The 19,904-nt window shown below is 44.5% G+C and overlaps 1 protein-coding gene and 1 pseudogene across 1 annotated transcript in view; both read right to left on the reverse strand.

Annotated features, from left to right (window-relative positions):
- Positions 1-18,549, reverse strand: part of LOC122946090 (3-galactosyl-N-acetylglucosaminide 4-alpha-L-fucosyltransferase FUT3-like) — a 40,200-nt gene extending 21,651 nt beyond the window's left edge. The window contains exon 1 of the mRNA XM_044305426.1: positions 18,482-18,549. The gene's annotated coding sequence lies outside the window, so the exon portion shown is untranslated. The remainder of the gene's footprint in view (positions 1-18,481) is intronic.
- LOC122946089 overlaps positions 1-19,904 on the reverse strand; it is a 442,759-nt pseudogene that overhangs the window by 247,018 nt on the left and 175,837 nt on the right.

Raw genomic sequence — 19,904 nt, forward strand, 5'->3', positions numbered from 1 at the left:
AATTCTAACATTGTTGGCTCTATACACCACCACAATGGATTTGAAATGAAACACACATGATGTGCTTTACCTGCAGACTGTCAGCTTTAATTTGAGGGGATTTACATCCAAATCAGGTGAACGGTGCAGGAATTACATCAGTTTGCATATGTGCCTCCCACTTGTTAAGGAACCAAAAGTAATGGGACAATTGGCTTCTCGGCGGTTCCATGGCCAGTTGTGTGTTATTCCCTCATTATCCTAATTACAATGAGCAGATAAAAGGTCCAGAGGTCATTTCCAGTCTGCTATTTGCATTTGGAATCTGTTGCTGTCAACTCTCAAGATGAGATCCAAAGAGCGGTCACTATCAGTGAAGCCATAATTAGGCTGAAAAAACACAAACCCATCAGAGAGATAGCAAAAACATTAGGCGTGGCCAAAACAACTGTTTGGAACATTCTTAAAAAGAAGGAACGCACCGGTGAGCTCAGCAACACCAAAAGACCCGGAAGACCACGGAAAACAACTGTGGTGGATGACAGAAGAATTCTATCCCTGGTGAAGAAAACACCCTTCACAACAGTTGGCCAGATCAAGAACACTCTCCAGGAGGTAGGTGTATGTGTGTCAAAGTCAACAATCAAGAGAAGACTTCACCAGAGTGAATACAGAAGGTTCACCACAAGATGGAAACCATTGGTGAGCCTCAAAAACAGAAAGGCCAGATTACAGTTTGCCAAACAACATCTAAAAAAGCCTTCACAGTTCTGGAACAACATCCTATGGACAGATGAGACCAAGATCAACTTGTACCAGAGTGATGGGAAGAGAAGAGTATGGAGAAGGAAAGGAACTGCTCATGATCCTAAGCAAACCACCTCATCAGTGAAGCATGGTGGTGGTAGTGTCATGGCATGGGCATGTATGGCTGCCAATGGAACTGGTTCTCTTGTATTTACTGATGATGTGACTGCTGACAAAGAAGCAGGATGAATTCTGAAGTGTTTCAGGCAATATTATCTGCTCATATTCAGCCAAATGCTTGAGAACGCATTGGACGGCACTTCACAGTACAGATGGACAATGACCTAAAGCATACTGCAAAAGCAACCAAAGAGTTTTTTATGGTAAAGAAGTGGAATGTTATGCAATGGCCAAGTCAATCACCGGACCTGAATCCGATTGAGCTGCATTTCACTTGCTGAAGACAAAACTGAAGGGAAAATGCCCCAAGAACAAGCAGGAACTGAAGACAGTTGCAGTAGAGGCCTGGCAGAGCATCACCAGGGATGAAACCCAGCGTCTGGTGATGTCTATGCGTTCCAGACTTCAGGCTGTAATTGACTGAAAAGGATTTGCAACCAAGTATTAAAAAGTGAAAGTTTAATTTATGATTATTATTCTGTCCCTTTACTTTTGGTCCCTTAACAAGTGGGAGGCACATATGCAAACTGTTGTAATTCCTACACCGTTCACCTGATTTGGATGTAAATACCCTCAAATTAAAGCTGACAGTCTGCAGGTAAAGCACATCTTGTTTGCTTCATTTTAAATCCATTGTGGTGAATTACCACATGATCTAACCTGTCAGATGAATGGTGTAAATAACAAAAAAAGAAACTGTGCCAAAAAAGCAATTTCTTGTTACCTTGCCGCACAAAAAGTGTAATATAGAGCAACCAAAAATCATATGTACCCTAAACTTGTACCAACAAAACTGCCGCCCTATCCCGTAGTTTCTAAAATGGGGTCACTTTTTTGGAGTTTCTACTCTAGGGGTGCATCAGGGGGCTTCAAATGGGACATGGTGTCAAAAAAACCAGTCTAGCAAAATCTGCCTTCCAAAAACCGTATGGCATTCCTTTCCTTCTGCGCCCTGCCGTGTGACCGTACAGCGGTTTACGACCACATATGGGGTGTTTCTGTAAACGACCGAATCAGGGCCAGAAATAACGAGTTTTGTTTGGCTGTTAACCCTTGCTTTGTACCTGGAAAAAAAATATTAAAATGGAAAATCTGCCAAAAAAGTGAAATTTTGAAATTGTATCTCTATTTTCCATTAAATCTTGTGCAACACCTAAAGGGTTAACAAAGTTTGTAAAATCAGTTTTGTATACCTTGAGGGGTGTAGTTTCTTAGATGGGGTCACTTTTATGGAGTTTCTACTCTAGGGGTGCATCGGGGGGCTTCAAATGGGACATGGTGTCAAAAAAACTGTCCAGCAAAACATGCCTTCCAAAAACCAAACGGCGCACCTTTCACTCTACGCCCCGCTGTGTGGCCGTACAGTAGTTTACGGCCACATATGGCGTGTTTCTGTAAACGGCAGAGTCAGGGCAATAAAGATACAGTCTTGTTTGGCTGTTAACCCTTGCTTTGTTAGTGGAAAAAATGGGTTAAAATGGAAAATTAGGCAAAAAAATGAAATTCTCAAATTTCATCCCCATTTGCCAATAACTCTTGTGCAACACCTAAAGGGTTAACAAAGTTTGTAAAATCAGTTTTGAATACCTTGAGGGGTGTAGTTTCTTAGATGGGGTCACTTTTATGGAGTTTCTACTCTAGGGGTGCATCGGGGGGCTTCAAATGGGACATGGTGTCAAAAAACCAGTCCAGCAAAATCTGCCTTCCAAAAACCATATGGCGCACCTTTCATTCTACGCCCCGCTGTGTGTCCGTACAGTAGTTTACGGCCACATATGGGGTGTTTCTGTAAACGGAAGAGTCAGGGCAATAAAGATACAGTCTTGTTTGGCTGTTAACCCTTGCTTTGTTAGTGGAAAAAAATGGTTAAAATGGAAAATTAGGCAATAAAATGAAATTCTCAAATTTCATCCCCATTTGCCAATAACTCTTGTGCAACACCTAAAGGGTTAACAAAGTTTGTAAAATCAGTTTTGAATACCTTGAGGGGTGTAGTTTATATAATGGGGTCATTTTTGGGTGGTTTCTATTATGTAAGCCTCGCAAAGTGACTTGAGAGCTGTAGTGGTCCCTAAAAATTGGGTTTTTGTAAATTTCTGAAAAATTTCAAGATTTGCTTCTAAACTTCTAAGCCTTGTAACATCCCCAAAAAATAAAATATCATTCCCAAAATAATTCAAACATGAAGTAGACATATGGGGAATGTAAAGTCATCACAATTTTTAAGGGTATTACTATGTATTACAGAAGTAGAGAAACTGAAACTTTGAAATTTGCTAATTTTTCCCAATTTTTGGTAAATTTGACATTTTTTTATGCAAAAAAAAATATTTTTTTTAACTTTATTTTACCAGTGTCATGAAGTACAATATGTGACGAAAAAACAATCTCAGAATGGCCTGGATAATCAAAGCGTTTTAAAGTTATCATCACTTAAAGTGACACTGGTCAGATTTTCAAAAAATGGCCTGGTCCTAAGGTGTAAAAAGGCTGTGTCCCTAAGGGGTTAATGCTCCTCTGTTTCCACCAGTAGTGCCAGTATATAATCCTCTTTAGATCTCCCTCCTTATATTGCGTGCTTTGCCAATAAATATATATGGACCACCCTGTATTGTCAATGGAGAATTCCCCTTGCAAAACATACAAGAATAGGACAGGTTCTATATTCTTCAGGGTGGCTCGGATGCAGACCAAAAATATGGTCATGTGACTGCACTAAGGCTAAATACACATAAAGTTTTTGGGATGAGGATATGAAGCAGACCTGCCTACAGAAATGGATTGGAAAGGAATTACAAATATACAGTAAAGGAAGGATTTATACTTCTGGCTTTGGCTGAAAATCGGCTGTGTTTAACCCTCGTATGTCAGCATTTAGCATTATAGCTTCTCACAAATGTCCCATCATGTGGTGGTGTATAGAGCCAAAAATGTTAGAATTGTGTCGATGTCCCAATATTTATTTATGTCCCATATGACTGTATGTATATGTGTATATATATATATCGGCTATGTTTAGCTCTGGTATGTCAGCATCTAGCATTATAGCTTCTCACAAATTTCCCATCATCTAAGTGTCCGGGCCCTGTCTCTTTATTAACTGTTTGTTTGCTCTGACTATTCACCATTGTATCCAGCTTTTCTTTGATTAGTCCCTGATAAAGTTACATCCAGCCTCTCCTCTATTGTTCACACCTAGAAGTGTAAATGTAAGGCTTTAGTAAGGATTAGATACGCATCTCAGCAGACAGTATCACACAGGATAGGATTAGATACACAGCTCAGCAGACAGTATCACACAGGATAGGATTAGATACACAGCTCAGCAGGCAGTATCACACATGATAGGATTAGATACACAGCTCAGCAGACAGTATCACACATGATAGGATTAGATACACAGCTCAGCAGGCAGTATCACACATGATAGGATTAGATACACAGCTCAGCAGGCAGTATCACACATGATAGGATTAGATACAAAGCTCAGCAGGCAGTATCACACATGATAGGAATAGATACACAGCTCAGCAGGCAGTATAATGGGATTAGATACGCATTTTAGTAGACAGTATCACACAAAATAGTATTAGATACATAGCTCAGCAGAAATGATCACACACAACAGGATTAGATACACATTTTAGCAAAACATATCACACGATAGGATTAGATACGCAGCTTAGCAGACAGTATCACACATGATAGGTTTAGATACACAGCTCGGCAGAAAGTATCACACATGATAGGATTAGATACACAGCTCAGCAGACAGTATCACACATGATAGGATTAGATACACACCTCAGCAGACAGTATCACACATGGTAGGATTAGATACACAGCTCAGCAGACAGTATCACACATGATAGGATTAGATACACAGCTCAGCAGACAGTATCACACATGATAGGATTAGATACACACCTCAGCAGACAGTATCACACATGATAGGATTAGATACACAGCTCAGCAGACAGTATCACACATGATAGGATTAGATACACAGCTCTGCAGACAGTTTAACACATGATTAGAGTTGAGCAGACACCTGGATGTTCGGGTTCGACGGGTTCGGCTGAACTTGACCCCAAACCTAAACCCCGTTGAAGTCAATGGGGACCCGAACTTTTGAGCACTAAAATGGCTGTAAAAATGTCATGAAAAGGGGTGGAGGGCTGCAAATGTCGTCAAAATGTGGTTAAGAGCGTGGCAAGTGCTCTGCAAACAAATGTGGATAGGGAAATGACTTTAAATAACATAAAATACGTAAAAATAAAAAAATGATAATCTTGATCTAGGAGGACCAGGTCCATATGGAGTAGGAGTTTGAGGAGGCGGTGGACGTGGCGGTGTAGGATGACGAGGTAGCCAACACAGTTTTTTGGTTTAATTTATTTTTATTTTTATTAGGGTACACTCTAAAAGAGTGTGAAATATCCAAAATACAAGAATGAGCAATTGCGCTGCAGTATAACAATGGCTGGGTGAGGCCAGTATACATGTCTATTCTGCACAAGGTACGGACAAGTCCTGTGGGATCCATGCCTGGTTCATTTTAATGAACGTGAGCTTGTCCACATTGGCTGTAGACAGGCGGCTGCGCTTGTTTGTGATGACGCCCCCTGCCGTGCTAAACACACGTTCAGATAATACACTGGCTGCAGGGCAGGCCAGCACCTCCAAGGCGTAAAGGGCAAGCTCAGGCCATGTGCCCAATTTGGAGACCCAGAAGTTGGAGGGGGCAGACCCGTCATTCAGTACGTGTAGGCGTGTGCACACATACTGCTCCACCATGTTGGTGAAATGCTGCCTCCTGCTAAAACGCTCCATATCAGCTGGTGGTGTTGGTTGTTGTGGCGTGCTGACAAAGCTTTTCCACATTTCGGCCATGCTAACCCTGCCTTCTGAGGTGCTGGTGGTGCCCCAGCTGCATTGGCGACCTCTTCCTCGTCCTCTGCCTTCGCCTTGTGCTTTCACTGTGCCCCCGCTGTCAGGTGGAAATGCCACCAGCAGCGCATCTACCAGCGTGCGCTTGTACTCACGCACCTAATAATCACGCTCCAGTGACGGAATTAAGGATGGTACGTTGTCCTTGTAACGGGGATCCAGCAGCGTGGCCACCCAGTAATCAGTTAGAATGTGGGCAACTCGGTGGTCGTTGCAGAGACACTGCAGCATGTAATCGCTCATGTGTGCCAGGCTGCCGAGAGGCAATGAAAAGCTGTCCTCTGTGGGAGGTGTATCGTCTGTGTCCTCTGTATCCCCCCCATCCACGCACCAGTGATGGCCATGAGCTGGTCTGGGTGCAACCCTGCTGTGAACATGGTTCCTCCTCCTCCATCTCCTCCTCCTCATCCTCCACCTCGTCATCCTCCAGAACAGTGCCCTGGCTGGACGTTTGTGTACTTTAGTTTTGTGGGTGCAGGAACCCACCCTCGGAGCCACTTGGGAATGACTGGCCGGAAACCTTACGAAATGATCCCTCTTCCTCCTCCTCCTCCTGTGCCACATCCTCTTCCATAATCGCCAAGAGCGTTTTTTCAAGGAGGCATAGAAGTGGGATAGTAACGCTGAGAATGGCGTTATCGGCACTGGCCATGTTGGTGGAGTACTCGAAACAGCGCAGCAAGGAACACAGGTCTTGCATGGAGGCCCAGTCATTGGTGGTGAAGTGGTGCTGTTACGCCGAGTGACTCACCCGTGTGTGCTTCAGCTGAAACTCCACGATCGTCTTCTGTTGCTCGCACAGTCTGGCCAGCATGTGCAAGGTGGAGTTCCACGTTGTGGGCACGTCGCATATGAGGACGGTGAGCGGAAAGGCTGAAGTTACGCTGCAGCGCTGACAGGCGAGCAGCAGCAGGGTGAGAACGCCGAAAGCGCGCACAGACGGCCCGCACTTTATGCAGCAGCTCTGACATATCGGGGTAATTTTTAAGGAATCTCTGCACCACCAAATTCAGCACATGCGCTAGGCAAGGTATGTGCGTCAAACCGGCTAGTCCCAGAGCTGCTACGAGATTTCGCCCATTATCGCACACCACCAAGCCGGGCTTGAGGCTCACTGGCACAAACCACTCATCTGTTGTTCAAGGCCCATCCACAGCTCCTGCGCGGTTTGTCCCTCAAACAGATACGTTTTAAAACTGCCTGCTGTCGTTTACCCCTGGCTGTGCTGAAGTTGGTGGTAAAGGTGTTACGCTGACCGGATGAGGAGCTGGTAGAGGATGAGGAAGGAGAGTAGGAGGAGGAAGCAACAGGAGGCAAACTGAAGCACCCTGCAATCCTCGGTGGTGGAAGGACATGCGCCAAACCGCTATCTGCCTCAGGCCCAGCTGCCACTGCATTTACCCAGTGTTCTGTTATGGAGATATAACGGCCCTGACCGTGCTTACTGGTCCACCTAGCCGTAGTCTGGTGCACCTTGCCACAGATGGCGTTGCGCAGTGCACACCAGATTTTTTCCTCTACTTGGTTGTGCAGGGAAGGGATTGCTCACCTTGAAAAGTAGTGGTGGCTGGGCACGACGTACTGTGGGACAGCCACCGCCATAAGGCCTTTAAAACTATCCGTCTCCACCAGACGGAATGACAGCATTTCAAAGGCCAGTAATTTAGAAATGCTTGCATTCAGGGCCAGGGATCGCGGGTGGTTAGGGGGGTACTTCCTCTTCCTCTCCAGCGTTTGGGAGATGGAGAGCTGAACGCTTCCGTGGGACATTGTAGAGATGCTTGGTGACCCAGGTGTTGGTGTTGCTGGAAGATCCTCTGTTTGTGGAGTGGCAGGTGGCACTATCACTCCAGAGGTGAATGAAGAGGCTGAGACTGCAGCAGAAGAGGAAGCAGGAGGAACCAGAGACCTTTCTTGGTTTTTGAGGTGTCTACTCCACTGCAGCTCGTGCTTTGCACTTAAATGCCTGGTCATGCAGGTTGTGCTCAGGTTGAGAACGTTTATGCCTCGCTTCAGGCTCTGATTGCACAGCGTTCAAACCACTCGTGTCTTGTCATCAGCACATTGTCTGAAGAACTGCCACGCCAGGGAACTCCTTGGAGCTGGCTTTGGTGTGCTCAGTCCCTTGCTGCGGTGGGCAGTAGCAGGCGTACTGTCTAGAGGATGGCCACTCCGCTTTTGCACCCTGCTCCCTCTTCTGCTGTGCTGGTGGCTCTGTGCGACCACCGCCTCTTCCTCCGAACTAGACAGATCACTCGCATGACCTTAATTCCATGTGGGGTCGAGGACCTCATCGTCCTCCACATCATCTTCCACCCAGTCTTCACCCCTGCCTTCCTTGTCGGTCTGCACACTTTCGAAAGCCCCAGCAGTTGGCACCTGTGTTTCGTCATCATCCAAAACATGCTGTGACGGTCCTCCCATGTACTCATCTTGAAAGATAAGTGGTTCGGCATCGGTGCACTCAATCTCTTCCACTTCTGGGGCAGGGCTAGGTGGATGGCCCTGGAAAACCCTGCTAACAGAGTCATCAAAAAGCAGAAGAGACTGCTGCATGACTTGGGGCTCAGACTGCTTGGCTGATTTGCAAGGGGGCGAGGTGAAAGACTGATGGACATCAGCTACAGGTGCCAACTGTGGTCTTTCAGTAGGAGACTGGGTTTAGGCCTTACCATTCGTAGAGCCGCATTAGGCCCGACCAAATACCGCTGCAGGTTCTGTCGCCTACTCACACCTGAGGAAGGGGTTTCACTTGTGCGTGTAGCTGGCACAGATCGACCACGTCCTCTCCCTGCAACAGGAGCTCCACCAGCAGCACCACGACCTAGGCAACATCCCTTAACCACTTCAGCCCCGCTAGCTGAAACCCCCTTCATGACCAGAGCACTTTTTACACTTCGGCACTACACTCCTTTCACCGTTTATCGCTCGGTCATGCAACTTACCACCCAAATGAATTTTACCTCCTTTTCTTCTCACTAATAGAGCTTTCATTTGGTGGTATTTTATTGCTGCTGACATTTTTACTTTTTTTGTTATTAATCAAAATGTAACGATTATTTTGCAAAAAAATGAAATTTTGCAAAAAAAACGACATCCATATATAAATTTTTCGCCAAATTTATTGTTCTACATGTCTTTGATAAAAAAAAATGTTTGGGCAAAAAAAAATGGTTTGGGTAAAAGTTATAGCGTTTACACACTATGGTACAAAAATGTGAATTTCCGCTTTTTGAAACGGCTCTGATTTTCTGAGCACCTGTCATGATTCCTGAGGATCTACAATGCCCAAACAGTAGAGAAACCCCACAAATGACCCCATTTCGGAAAGTAGACACCCTAAGGTATTCGCTGATGGGCATAGTGAGTTCATAGAACTTTTTATTTTTTGTCACAAGTTAGCGGAAAATGATGATGATTTTTTCTTTTTTTTTTTTCTTACAAAGTCTCATATTCCACTAACTTGCGACAAAAAATAAAAAATTCTAGGAACTCGCCGTGCCCCTCACAGAATACCTTGGGGTGTCTTCTTTCCAAAATGGGGTCACTTGTGGCGTAGTTATACTGCCCTGGCAATTTAGGGGCCCTAATGTGTGAGAAGAACATTGCAATCAAAATGTGTAAAAAATGACCGGTGAAATCCGAAAGGTGCACTTTGGAATATGTGCCCCTTTGCCCACCTTGGCAGCAAAAAAGTGTCACACATCTGGTATCGCCGTACTCAGGAGAAGTTGGGGAATGTGTTTTGGGGTGTCATTTTACATATACCCATGCTGGGTGAGAGAAATATCTTGGCAAAAGACAACTTTGCCCATTTTTTTATACAAAGTTGGCATTTGACCAAGATATTTTTCTCACCCAGCATGGGTATATGTAAAATGACACCCTAAAACACATTCCCCAACTTCTCCTGAGTACGGCGATACCAGATGTGTCACACTTTTTTGCTGCCAAGGTGGGCAAAGGGGCACATATTCCAAAGTGCACCTTTCGGATTTTGCAGGCCATTTTTTACACATTTTGATTGCAAGGTACTTCTCACACATTTGGGCCCCTAAATTACCAGGGCAGTATAACTACGCCACAAGTGATCCCATTTTGGAAAGAAGACACCCCAAGGTATTCCGTGAGGGGCACGGCGAGTTCCTAGAATTTTTTATTTTTTGTCGCAAGTTAGTGGAATATGAGACTTTGTAAGGAAAAAAGAAAAATCATCATTTTCCGCTAACTTGTGACAAAAAATAAAAAATTCTAGGAACTCGCCATGCCCCTCACGGAATACCTTGGGGTGTCTTCTTTCCAAAATGGGGTCACTTGTGGCGTAGTTATACTGCCCTGGCAATTTAGGGGCCCATATGTGTGAGAAGTACTTTGCAATCAAAATCTGTAAAAAATGACCAGTGAAATCCGAAAGGTGCACTTTGGAATATGTGCCCCTTTGCCCACCTTGGCTGCAAAAAAGTGTCACACATCTGGTATCGCCGTACTCAGGAGAAGTTGGGGAATGTGTTTTGGGGTGTCATTTTACATATACCCATGCTGGGTGAGAGAAATATCTTGGCAAAAGACAACTTTTCCAATTTTTTTTATACAAAGTTGGCATTTGACCAATATATTTTTCTCACCCAGCATGGGTATATGTAAAATGACACCCCAAAACACATTCCCCAACTTCTCCTGAGTACGGCGATACCAGATGTGTGACACTTTTTTGCAGCCAAGGTGGGCAAAGGGGCACATATTCCAAAGTGCACCTTTCGGATTTCGCAGGCCATTTTTTTTACACATTTTGATTGCAAGGTACTTCTCACACATTTGGGCCCCTAAATTACCAGGGCAGTATAACTACGCCACAAGTGATCCCATTTTGGAAAGAAGACACCCCAAGGTATTCCGTGAGGGGCACGGCGAGTTCCTAGAATTTTTTATTTTTTGTCGCAAGTTAGTGGAATATGAGACTTTGTAAGGAAAAAAGAAAAATCATCATTTTCCGCTAACTTGTGACAAAAAATAAAAAATTCTAGGAACTCGCCATGCCCCTCACGGAATACCTTGGGGTGTCTTCTTTCCAAAATGGGGTCACTTGTGGCGTAGTTATACTGCCCTGGCAATTTAGGGGCCCATATGTGTGAGAAGTACTTTGCAATCAAAATCTGTAAAAAATGACCAGTGAAATCCGAAAGGTGCACTTTGGAATATGTGCCCCTTTGCCCACCTTGGCTGCAAAAAAGTGTCACACATCTGGTATCGCCGTACTCAGGAGAAGTTGGGGAATGTGTTTTGGGGTGTCATTTTACATATACCCATGCTGGGTGAGAGAAATATCTTGGCAAAAGACAACTTTTCCAATTTTTTTTATACAAAGTTGGCATTTGACCAATATATTTTTCTCACCCAGCATGGGTATATGTAAAATGACACCCCAAAACACATTCCCCAACTTCTCCTGAGTACGGCGATACCAGATGTGTGACACTTTTTTGCAGCCAAGGTGGGCAAAGGGGCACATATTCCAAAGTGCACCTTTCGGATTTCGCAGGCCATTTTTTTTTACACATTTTGATTGCAAGGTACTTCTCACACATTTGGGCCCCTAAATTACCAGGGCAGTATAACTACGCCACAAGTGATCCCATTTTGGAAAGAAGACACCCCAAGGTATTCCGTGAGGGGCACGGCGAGTTCCTAGAATTTTTTATTTTTTGTCGCAAGTTAGTGGAATATGAGACTTTGTAAGGAAAAAAGAAAAATCATCATTTTCCGCTAACTTGTGACAAAAAATAAAAAATTCTAGGAACTCGCCATGCCCCTCACGGAATACCTTGGGGTGTCTTCTTTCCAAAATGGGGTCACTTGTGGCGTAGTTATACTGCCCTGGCAATTTAGGGGCCCAAATGTGTAAGAAGTACTTTGCAATCAAAATCTGTAAAAAATAGCCTGCGAAATCCGAAAGGTGCTCTTTGGAATATGTGCCCCTTTGCCCACCTTGGCTGCAAAAAAGTGTCACACATCTGGTATCGCCGTACTCAGGAGAAGTTGGGGAATGGGTTTTGGGGTGTCATTTTACATATACCCATGCTGGGTGAGAGAAATATCTTGGCAAAAGATAACTTTTCGCATTTTTTTTATACAAAGTTGGCATTTGACCAAGATATTTTTCTCACCCAGCATGGGTATATGTAAAATGACACCCCAAAACACATTGCCCAACTTCTCTTGAGTACGGCGATACCAGATGTGTGACACTTTTTTGCAGCCTAGATGCGCAAAGGGGCCCAAATTCCTTTTAGGACGGCATTTTTAGACATTTGGAATCCCAGACTTCTTCTCACACTTTCGGGCCCCTAAAAAGCCAGGGCAGTATAAATACCCCACATGTGACCCCACTTTGGAAAGAAGACACCCCAAGGTATTCAATGAGGGGCCTGGCGAGTTCATAGAAATTATTATTTTTTTTGCATAAGTTAGCGGAAATTGATTTATTTATTTTTTTTCTCACAAAGTCTCACTTTCCGCTAACTTAGGACAAAAATTTCAATCTTTCATGGACTCAATATGCCCCTCACGGAATACCTTGGGGTGTCTTCTTTCCGAAATGGGGTCACATGTGGGGTATTTATACTGCCCTGGCTTTTTAGGGGCCCTAAAGCAGTGAGAAGAAGTCTGGAATATAAATGTCTAAAAATGTTTACGCATTTGGATTCCGTGAGGGGTATGGCGAGTTCATGTGAGATTTTATTTTTTGACACAAGTTAGTGGAATATGAGACTTTGTAAGAAAAAACAAAAACAAACAAAAAATTTCCGCTAACTTGGGCCAAAAAAATGTCTGAATGGAGCCTTACAGGGGGAGTGATCAATGACAGGGGGAGTGATCAATGACAGGGGGGTGATCAATGACAGGGGGGTGATCACCCATATAGACTCCCTGATTACCCCCCTGTCACTGATCACCCCCCTGGTAAGGCTCCATTCAGACGTCCGTATGATTTTTACGGATCCATGGATACATGGATCGGATCCGCAAAACACATGCGGACGTCTGAATGGAGCCTTACAGGGGGGTTATCAATGACAGGGGGTGATCAGGGTGATCACCCCCCTGTCACTGATCACCCCCCCTGTAAGGCTCCATTCAGACGTCTGTATGATTTTTACGGATCCATGGATACATGGATCGGATCCGCAAAACACATGCGGACGTCTGAATGGAGCCTTACAGGGGGGGTGATCAATGACAGGGGGGTGATCACCCATATAGACTCCCTGATCACCCCCCTGTAAGGCTCCATTCAGACGTCCGTATGATTTTTTACGGATCCACGGATACATGGAACGGATCCGCAAAACACATGCGGACGTCTGAATGGAGCCTTACAGGGGGGGGTGATCAATGACAGAGGGGTGATCACCCATATAGACTCCCTGATCACCCCCCTGTAAGGCTCCATTCAGACGTCCGTATGATTTTTTACGGATCCACGGATACATGGATCGGATCCGCAAAACACATGCGGACGTCTGAATGGAGCCTTACAGGGGGGGGTGATCAATGACAGAGGGGTGATCACCCATATAGACTCCCTGATCACCCCCCTGTAAGGCTCCATTCAGACGTCCGTATGATTTTTTACGGATCCACGGATACATGGATCGGATCCGCAAAACACATGCGGACGTCTGAATGGAGCCTTACAGGGGGGTGATCAATGACAGGGGGGTGATCAGGGAGTCTATATGGGGTGATCAACCCCCTGTCATTGATCACCCCAATGTAAGGCTCCATTCAGACGTCCGCATGTGTTTTGCGGATCCGATCCATGTATCAGTGGATCCGTAAAAATCATGCGGACGTCTGAATGGAGCCTTACAGGGGGGTGATCAATGACAGAGGGGTGATCAATGCAGGGGGTGATCAGGGAATCTATATGGGTGATCACCCGCCTGTCATTGATCACCCCCCTGTAAGGCTCCATTCAGACGTCCGTATGTGTTTTGCGGATCCGATCCATGTATCAGTGGATCCGTAAAAATCATGCGGATGTCTGAATGGAGCCTTACAGGGGGGTGATTAATGACAGAGGGGTGATCAATGACAGGGAAGTGATCAGGAAGTCTATATGCGTGATCACCCCCTTGTCATTGATCACCCCCCTGTAAGGCTCCATTCAGAGGTCCGCATGTGTTTTGCGAATCCGATCCATGTATCAGTGGATCCGTAAAAATCATGCGGATGTCTGAATGGAGCCTTACTGGGGGGTGATCAATGACAGAGGGGTGATCAATGACAGGGAAGTGATCAGGAAGTTTATATGCGTGATCACCCACTTGTCATTGATCACCCCCCTGTAAGGCTCCATTCAGACGTTCGTATGCGTTTTGCGGATCCGATCCATGTATCAGTGGATCCGTAAAAATCATGCGGATGTCTGAATGGAGCCTTACAGGGGGGTGATCAATGACAGAGGGGTGATCAATGACAGGGAAGTGATCAGGAAGTCTATATGCGTGATCACCCCCTTGTCATTGATCACCCCCCTGTAAGGCTCCATTCAGAGGTCCGCATGTGTTTTGCGGATCCGATCCATGTATCAGTGGATCCGTAAAAATCATGCGGATGTCTGAATGGAGCCTTACAGGGGGGTGATCAATGACAGAGGGGTGATCAATGACAGGGAAGTGATCAGGAAGTCTATATGCGTGATCACCCACTTGTCATTGATCACCCCCCTGTAAGGCTCCATTCAGACGTCCGTATGCGTTTTGCGGATCCGATCCATGTATCCGTGGATCCGTAAAAATCATACGGACGTCTGAACGGAGCCTGACAGGGGGGTGATCAATGACAGGGGGGTGATCAATGACAGGGGGGTGATCAGGGAGTTTATATGGGGTGATCATGGGTGATCATGGGTTTATAAGGGGTTAATAAGTGACGGGGGGGGGGGGTGTAGTGTAGTGTGGTGTTTGGTGCGACTGTACTGAGCTACCTGAGTCCTCTGGTGGTCGATCCTAACAAAAGGGACCACCAGAGGACCAGGTAGCAGGTATATTAGACGCTGTTATCAAAACAGCGTCTAATATACCTGTTAGGGGTTAAAAAAATCAGATCTCCAGCCTGCCAGCGAGCGATCGGCGCTGGCAGGCTGGAGATCCACTCGCTTACCTTCCGTTCCTGTGAGCGCGCGCGCCTGTGTGCGCGCGTTCACAGGAAATCCCGGCCCTCGCGAGATGACGCATATATGCGTGACTCTGCGCAGGGCTGCCACCTCCGGACCGCACATCTGCGTTAGGCAGTCCGGAGGTGGTTAATTGACGCTCTCCTCATATTTCTCGAATTTAGGATCTTGACCTAAATGGGTGTTTAATTAATAGTAGAATAGAACGACAGTATGTAAAGAGTGTATCTCACATGGCCTGAACCAGACTAGGCCTGAATTAAAGATTTCTTTGCCCAAAATGGCTGTATTTTAAATGCCTGAATCAAACCCCTGTATGTACAGGATGTATCTCACACGGCCTGAACCACTGTAGGCCTGAATTAAATATTGGTGCACTAAATGGTGGTATTTCAAATCTCTGAATCTAACCCAAATGTATTAAGGGTGTATCTCACAATGACATCTGCATCAAAGGCTGCCAACTACCATTTTTTTTGCCCAAACGAGTGTTTGCTTAACAACTGAATTTGACAGCAGTATATAAGCCTGTAATTTCACACGCGCTGATGCTGCAAGGCCTGAAAATAGTGATTTTGGGCAAAAAAGTGTGTTTTTAAAACCACTGAAAATGATAGGTGTATTTCTAGCTTAAATTGCACACTGACTAATCCAGATGTTGTATGTTGCCCAAAAAGTTTTTTTTGGTAACAGAATATGAAAGCTGTATATATTAAACTTGAATTTAACACTTGCAGATCAGGAAAATAGTGTTTTTAGGCAAAAAAGTGTGTTTTTAAAACCCCAGACAATGATGGCTGTATTTCTAGCTTAAATTGCACACTGAAAAGGTAAAGGAAAGGACGGCTCACCCCTTATTCAAGATGGCAAGGTGCACCAATCAGATGTCGTACCCCGACCACCAGAAAAACAATTGTAATATAGAAAGAATGGGCACTCTTATACCTGGACCACACAGTTGGTAAAGCGACACTAGTTTATTAATAGCAATGATCACCATACATAAAGGTTAATAGCAGTACATAAAGTTATATGCCCTTTCTAAAAATTAACTCCTACAGTAATAAAATTGATAAAAATATTGATAAAAATATAAAAATATAAAAAAATTGACAATACAATAAAATCTTCAATCCGCTGATGTAGCTGATAAGATAAGAAGGTCACCTAGGTCTGTTCCAACTGCCTGTATATAATCAATCAGCTGCAGCTTTTGAACAGATAGAACGACACTGGAGGGGAGGCAATCACATTGCACAAATGTCTAGGGCCGAGTCAAGAAGGATTTTCGAATTTGGCAGTTTGGCCCCGGCTGGGCTAAATGCCGAATTGGAAATCTTTGGGTTCCTATAGGGGGGTGGATGTCTGCGGCTCATGAGGGGTACTGGTCGGGCTGTTTAGCAGCACCATGACCCCTCCTGCGCTGTGGGCCCCCACTCTCATTCCATCTATGTACCCAGTGCATTTACTCTGCCCGAACCATTGCAGTCAATGTCCCCCAGTGGATTCAGAACGCTGTACATACTTCATTATGTACTGAATGGTAGCCAAGATTTACGACTGAGTTTTTTCATGCTTGAATTATTCTTGCCACCTTAAACATATCCCATATGCATGTGTGGCTATATATCTTGCAATGGAGGTAGCACAGCCATCTCAGAATATTTAATGATATGCCGCTTATACACTTATATTATTTATACTTGCATTTTATATATTTTTATAATCATTAGTGTCACATAGTTCAGATACATAAGACGTCCAAGAGATTTAATATTATTTTAACTATTAATAAATATTTTTTAAACCATTTCTAATATTTACTGACAGATAAGATTTGTCTATAGATACATGACACTAACTACTTTACCAGACGTTTACACATTTTAGATATTGAGCACATTTGTGAGTCTGAGAATATGTAGTATTAAGGGCTCTTTCACATCTGCGTTCTTTTCTTCCGGCATAGTTCCGTCGTCGGGGCTCTATGCCGGAAGAATCCTGATCAGTTTTATCCTAATGCATTCTGAATGGAGTGAAATCCGTTCAGGATGCATCAGGATGTCTTCAGTTCCGGAACGGAACGTTTTTTGGCCGGAGAAAATACCGCAGCATGCTGCGCTTTTTGCTCCGGCCAAAAATCCTGAACACTTGCCGCAAGGCCGGATCCGGAATTAATGCCCATTGAAAGGCATTGATCTGGATCCGGCCTTAAGCTAAACGTCGTTTCGGCGCATTGCCGGATGCGACGTTTAGCTTTTTCTCAATGGTTACCATGGCTGCCGGGACGCTAAAGTCCTGGCAGCCATGGTAAAGTGTAGTGGGGAGCGGGGAGCAGCATACTTACCATCCGTGCGGCTCCCGGGGCGCACCAGAGTGACGTCAGGGCGCCCCAAGCGCATGGATCACGTGATCGCATGGATCACATGATCCATGCGCATGGGGCGCTCTGACGTCATTCTGGAGCGCCCCGGGAGCCGCACGGACGGTAAGTATACTGCTCCCCCGCTCCCCGCTCCTACTATGGCAACCAGGACTTTAATAGCGTCCTGGCTGCCATAGTAACACTGAAAGCATTTTGAAGACGGATCCGTCTTCAAATGCTTTCAGTACACTTGCGTTTTTCCGGATCCGGCGTGTAATTCCGGCAAGTGGAGTACACGCCGGATCCGGACAACGCAAGTGTGAAAGAGGCCTTAGCGAGATCTTGTGACATTTGATGCAATTAAAATATCTATGTAAAATGAGAACGCAACCAGTTATAACATTTATTGAATATGGGAACTGTTCCTGTTAAACCCCAAATTATATGGTACAAATAACGCATGAGTGCATAAAAAAACGCGGATGAACCGCACCAATAACGCACCACATAGAAAATCATACATGCGAAATCCAGATCCTTCGGATCCATTTTGGGATTTGTGAAAGAGCCTGTTGGAAGTAAATCGTTATAAAAAGTCGGCTAGTAAGTCAGTTCCAATATAGCCACTGAGGAAGAAGGAGGATAACCTTCGAAACGCGTCTGGCGTGGAGGACATTGGAGCTGACTAAAACCGGACAATTTTAAACTACAATAATTTGTTATTTTTGTCCGGATCAAATAAGCGCTTATAAGGAAAAGAAAAAGGAACTGCGGCCTTGGGCTACTGTGCAGCTACCTCAGGGTGTGACTGAATCACAGGTGGAACATTCACTCCAATCAAGGCAACATAGATTGCGTTCACAGCGTAATACGGCCAGCGCTTGGACTCAGAATTGAAGATTCAAAGACTACGAGACCGGACTATACAGTCTTTCCAAGCGGCAGTAAGACTCACTTACCCTGCAACCTACAGCACGTGGGACGCCACGGTGGACGGCAGGACTGAATGTAAGTAAGTCACTACTAATACTGCTATATTTATATCGACTGTTGCAAAACTATTCCGTTACATTGAGACTTACCAGATATTGTACAGTCTCTGTTGAAACCTGTTGGACTTTAACCCTGTGATACTTCACGCATTTCCAAGAACTGTGTGGATTTAATGCAAAAATCTCTAAATGCTCTACCATAGAAGCAAGTCTATATTTTAGAGTTACTATTAACCAGGGAGACGGACTGCCTACTGCTATTATTGAGTCTCCAGAGATACTCTTGGACTTTATACGGCTGTTTGAAGATCGAATTTTGCTAGTCTCCAATCACCTTATACATATATTTTTAGTAATTTGCACACAATTCCACTGGATTTTTAGTATTATTGATTGTTATTTTTGCCAGCATTTGGTGCCTGTATTTGGATTTGTATTGATGCACTTTTGTATACCCCCTGAGAAGGGTAATCTATGTTCACATTTTACCTTTTTGTACCAAATAATCATTTTTTGCTTCACAATTCACATATTTATTTATTTTCTTTGGGGACTGACTCGGAATTCGGTATTCACCACTGCTGCAGCTGATTGATTATATACAGGCAGTTGGAACAGACCTAGGTTCCACACTTGTTCTTCTATTTGGCCGGATTATTAGGCCTCCTGACCTTCTTATCTTATCAGCTACATCAGCGGATTGAAGATTTTATTGTATTGTCAATCTTTTTATATTTTTATCAATATTTTTATCAATTTTATTACTGTAGGAGTTAATTTTTAGAAAGGGCATATAACTTTATGTACTGCTATTAACCTTTATGTATGGTGATCATTGCTATTAATAAACTAGTGTCGCTTTACCAACTGTGTGGTCCAGGTATAAGAGTGCCCATTCTTTCTATATTAAATTGCACACTGACTAATCCAGATGTTGTATATTGCCAAAAAAATTGGGATTTTCAATGTCCCAAAAGCTCAGATGCAGTGCTGGTGCACTGAGCTTGCATAAAATGGCTGCCGCCGCCGCCGACCACCTAACTGACTTATTAAAGTTTTTTTTTTTTCGGTCACTGTGCTCATAAAAAAATTGTATGTAGATCGCTCAGTTAGATTCTGATTTTGAGCAAAGATTCTCTCCTATTCTCTCCCTGAAATCACCAGCAGCATCCTCTCCCTACACTGATCAGAGCAGAGTGACGGGCGGCGCTATGTGACTCCAGCTTATATAGAGGCTGGGTCACATGCTACACTGGCCAATCACAGCCATGCCAATAGTAGGCTTGGCTGTGATGGCTTCTAAGGTCAGACAGTTAACCGCTTGTTGATTGGCTGCTCTGCAACCTTTCAAAAAGCGTTCGGGTTCGGGTCCAGGGTCCAAAAATCCTAAAGTTCAGTACGAACCCGAACTTTACAGTTCGGGTTCGCTCAACCCTACACATGATAGGTTTAGATACAAAGATCAGCAGAAAGTATAACTTCCTGCAGAAGTGGTAGCTGCAAATACAGTGGA

Source organism: Bufo gargarizans, chromosome 9 (assembly GCF_014858855.1).
Source record: "Bufo gargarizans isolate SCDJY-AF-19 chromosome 9, ASM1485885v1, whole genome shotgun sequence".
Classification (NCBI taxonomy): domain Eukaryota; kingdom Metazoa; phylum Chordata; class Amphibia; order Anura; family Bufonidae; genus Bufo; species Bufo gargarizans.